Source organism: Cebus imitator, unplaced genomic scaffold (genome assembly GCF_001604975.1).
Source record: "Cebus imitator isolate Cc_AM_T3 unplaced genomic scaffold, Cebus_imitator-1.0 Scaffold851, whole genome shotgun sequence".
NCBI lineage: Eukaryota > Metazoa > Chordata > Mammalia > Primates > Cebidae > Cebus > Cebus imitator.
This window is the reverse complement of record NW_016108166.1, coordinates 87,784-92,882: the sequence shown is the minus strand read 5'-3', so window position 1 is coordinate 92,882 and position 5,099 is coordinate 87,784.

The window sequence follows — 5,099 nt, the reverse complement described above, 5'->3', positions numbered from 1 at the left end:
TGTTCACATCCTTTGTCCACTTTTTGATGGGGTTGTTTGTTTCTGTTGATTGCCAGTTCATTCTAATGATAGTTTCTTTTGCTGTGCAGCAGCACTTAAGTTTAATTGGATCCCATTTGCCTATTTTTGACTTTTGTTGCCACTGCTTTTGGTGTTTTAGTTATGAAGTCCCTGTCCATGTCTATGACCTGAATGATATTGCATAGGTTTTCTTCCAGAGTTTTTATGGTGTTATACCTCATGTTTAAGTCTTTAACCCATCTAGAGTTAATTTTTGTTTAAGGTATAAGGGAGGGGTCCAGTTTCAGTTTTCTGCATATGGCTAACCAGCTTTCCCAACACCATTTATTAAACAGGGAATCCTTATCCCATTGCTTGTTTTTGTCAGTTTTGTCAAAGATCAGATGGTTGCAGATATGTGGCGTTACTTCCAAGGCCTCTGTTCCATTGGTCTATATCCCTGTTTTGGTAGCAGTACCATGTTGTTTTGATTACTGTAGCCTATGTTGAAATCATGTAGCATGATGCCTCCAGCTATTTTTTTTTCCCTTAGGATTGTCTTGGCTATGTGGGCTAATTTTGGTGACATATGAATTTTAAAGTGGTTTTTTCCAGTTGAAGAAGGTCAATGATAACTTGTTGGGGATAGCATTGAATCTATAAATTGCTTTGAGCAGTGTAGCCATTTTCACAATATTGATTCTTCCTAACCTTGAGCATGGGATGATTTTCCATTTTTTCATTACATAAAAGAAAAAAAAAACATAAACTAATCTCATTCATGTTTAAATTTAGAGTTTGAAAGCAATTTTAGAAAACTTAAATAAATGAAAGGAAATGTCTTGTTCACGGATGGGAAAACTCAATATTGTAAAGATATCAATTTCACCCAAAAATGATCTGTATAGTCAATGTAGTCTTATTTCAAATGCCAATGCCATTTATTGAAAATTTACAAACTAAATATAAAATTTATATGAATGTATAAGACCAAATTAGCCAACATAATCTTGAAGAAGAGTATAAGAGAAGATGCTCCATTATATATTGAAACTTACTGTAAAAGTACAGCAATAAAAACATTGCTGTATTTCTGCAAGGATAGTCAAAGAGACTGGAGGAGTTGAGCTCCACCACTTATGTAAATCTGCTTTGACAAATCTTGCCTTTTACACTCATAAATCTTTAAGGCTATGACACATATTTTTAGAGCAGAAGAGGAGAAAAAGCATCAGGATTATTTCATACAGGTATAACTAATTTTATAAGAAATAGACCTGGAAAATTTAGCTGAATTGATATAAAAACAATTCAAAACAGAAGATTAATCAACAAAAAGTACTATTCCCTGGCAGTTAATATGAGTTCTGGTGGAAATGAGATCACTTAAAAAGGAAATTAAAATATTGACAGTGAATGAATTAAGGTCAGATTTTTCTGGTTACCGAAAGCCATCTTATGCTTCAATGGAGAATTTAGTTGACTTATCCCATGGAGAAGTAAATTACTTATAACCACTGCTTTTCTACAGGCCATGGAAGACATACTCACTATCATCAAGAAGGCCATGTCATGAAGAAATAACAGAAGGCTGACAAATTCTTGCCAGCATGAATTCTTAGAATAGACTATTTGGGAGAGTCACATTGCTAATATTAGATAATATTGATTTTAAAAGGATTATCTGAGTTGGCAAAAGACCAAAAATGGCTGCAAGCTTTTGTGAGAGGACCATTGTGGAAAGTATGAAATCTAATAAACGGGTTGCAGCGGGTAAAAAAATGTATCACTCTATTCCAAAGACAGGAAACTGCCCTGCTCCATCTCTATCAACTAGAATCCAGTTTATGAATAAGTATAACAAATCCTGGCAACCCTAAGTTGGCCATATGAAAGTAAAGAAACAGATATAAATTAATAGTGTCAACACAGACCATGACAAATGCCGTGATACAGCCAGCTCCCTGCTCCCTGACCAATCCTGGGATTCTTGTGTAACCTTACTAATAAGTGCCAACAAAACATTTAAGAGGCAGTGATGGATTTACTAGTTTATTTACTCTGCATGTAACTGACTGATGGAAAATAGTTACGTGCTATTCAAAGGAAAAGTGGCCCTAAAGGAAAAATGACAAAAAAAAAAATGGGGAGGAGGGGGTTGTGATTACTGTTTAGCCAGGTAGAGGTGTCAGAAAGCTACTGAAAAAAAATAAAAGAAAAAAATATTGGATTGCACATAAAAAGTACATGATCAAAACATAAAGGAGTTTCTTTGAACTTCAGCTAGGACACTTGTAATTCTTAAAGCGAACCACACTCAAAGTGACTCAATTCACTCTATATAGCCAAGTTTGTATGAATTTAAATTCTATTTTAAGAGTGGTGATTTAGAACAAAAAATACTTGACTATGGCGTAAATTTACTTCCTCAGATAATAAACCTTGTAAAATTTATTAGCAGAACGGCTGAGATCTATTCACTCAACCCCTAGCAGGGGACCCAAGGTCTTTCACAGTTCCATGAGCAAGATGGTCTTTGGGTTTTTTGTAAAGCTTTTGTAGCAGTCAGTGATTCCCACAAGAAAGAGAGTACTTTCACGGGTCCAGTTGTGAAACCTAGGGCGCATATATGGTACTTAGCCATTTTATAACTAAACTACTGATAGGAAAAATATGGATAATAGATTTCAAGATTCTGTTGCTGTTAGTGGAATGTGGAATTGGAATTGATATTATGCGTGGAAGAGATGCTGTCTCATTTTAATTGGACATGCTGAATGGGAACCTTGTGTTGTTCAAGCACTCTTCTGTAGGAAAATGAAGCAACAGAGAATTCCCAAAGTATAAGAAACCATTGTTCTATTAAGGATGTGATGAAGTGAAAGCTTTAAATCTCTCTTACTCATGGAATATGACAGTAGCCATTTTAGGACATAAGAAGGTTGTTCTCATTTCTTACACCATAAGCAAGATATTAAAGACTGCACAAGAAGGGCAACAGGCTAAGGGTGATTAATACGCCATAACAGATTTGTCTTATGCCTTCTTTTCCATACCTGTTTAGAATCTAATCTGACACTCGTTGAATTTCTGTGAAGTGGCTTTTTTTGGGTACATATTCTTGATTTTTCTTCCTGGATATTTAACTTCACTGCCATTCATCATTATTTAGTGTAGTCGTGTCTGAGTTTGATAACACTCAGTACATTGGCTCATTGCATTGATGATACTGTGAGAATTGCCTTCTGGGAAAAAGGGAGGCAGGAGAATTTAAGTCACCCGTATGACAAGTAGAGGCTGGCTAGTGAACACAACTGAACTGTAAACCTGGCCTAGTCTGTTACATTTTGAAATATTATATTGCCAGGAGGAATCAAAGATATCCCTCGAGCTATGAGAAACAAATTATTTTGTTAACTGATCCTGACACTAAACAGGAAACACAAATACAGGTGGATCTTTTGGGTTTTTGTGAAATCAGAATCTGTCCTTAAGAGTTCTGTTAGCCTCAATTCACAAAGAACCAGAAACAAACAAACAAAAAGAAACACTGAATTGAAGGGAGTCCAGAGCAAAAACAAGCACTAAAAGACCCACTTGAACCTCATGACCTGACGGCCAGTTGATTTCAGTAGTATATGCAACTAGAAATGTGCTGACTGGAGCCTTTGGCAGAAATGGGATATTGTATTTAGCAAAGACCTTTGGGGATTATGACTGAAAAGCTGCATGCTGCAGAGGCACTTTTTAGACCTTTTGAAAAACAATTGGCAGCTTGTTACTGGGGGCATTGGTGAAAGTGACCCCTATGGTGAATGACAGCGCAAAATACTTCGTCATTATGTGCTGGGACCAGAAATACCTTTCAAATAGTATGTAATGTCAGAAAAGAATAGAGAAGCAGCTTAGCAGAGCTCACTGATAAAATAAAAATATTGTATTCAACAGCATGTGACAAGGAGAAATTCAGGAGATGTAAATTATGTATATACGCAGTTTACTTTTCTTCCAAGGCCAATTACAGGGCCCTGTGGCTTTTCCTACCTCTTTACATTCTTACTACCTATTGCTATATGCTATGATGCCAAAAATTGTTTTCTTGGTTCAGTGATTGGAATTCTGAATTCAATAGTTACATTGCAATTAGAAATTGGTCACAATACACCCTACAGATGGTAAAGTGTTGATGAAGAAGGAAAGAACCGATAATAGGCAGAATCGAAATCTGTTTATTTGAGGATAAACAGCAGAAAGAATAAGGCTTGGACCTGAGGAATATTTGAATATTTACATTTTTGTGCCAAAGTTGATGTCATTTTAGTATGCTTCTAGATTATTAAACAATAAGTACAATCCTCCTCTCCATATAGAGTACTTAATTTTGGAACTTTTTATGTGACTTTAGAGGAGGAAGAATTAAGGTAAAGCAAATAGGTGCCCACCACAAGTACCAGCTGATGACTCACAGGGGGAAAGCAATACTGGAACAGATGCCTTTGTCAGAGCTGTGAAGCTAGCTACCCGCATTCACGAAATAAGTTGGTATGGGAGTGCCTGTTCATGCACAGTTGGGCCAAAGAGAACACATTTCCTTCATATCCAACTGAGCAAATAATGTGGGAAGAACCTCTACTCAATACAAATTGGAGAAACTTCAAGTAATCTTTAATTACAAAGATGGATGTAGGCAGAATTACTGAGCAGCCACTGGACTTGTATAAGTAGCGTTGAGGGGGCTACAAATGGGTATTGACCGAAACTGACACTTTTATTCTAGCCTTTGCTTATTCTGAAAAAAGAGCAACTGCATAGAAGACAATAAAAATTTAGAAAAAGCAAATAATTCATCATATTGGTCCACATGGTTCTGTTTCCTCTGCTAAAGATTCACATTACTGCTAATATTCAAAAATGGGTAGGAATAATAACGTTTTATCTCTGTATCTATCACATGCCACATAATCCTTGGAGCAGTATTCTCACTGGAAATTAGAATCAGTAATTAAAATAGTTAAAACTCAGGATAAAAATGTTGTATTGATAAGGCTGTGGAGCATTATAATCTCTCAAATATCATTGAGGGGTTGTAAAAATGCACA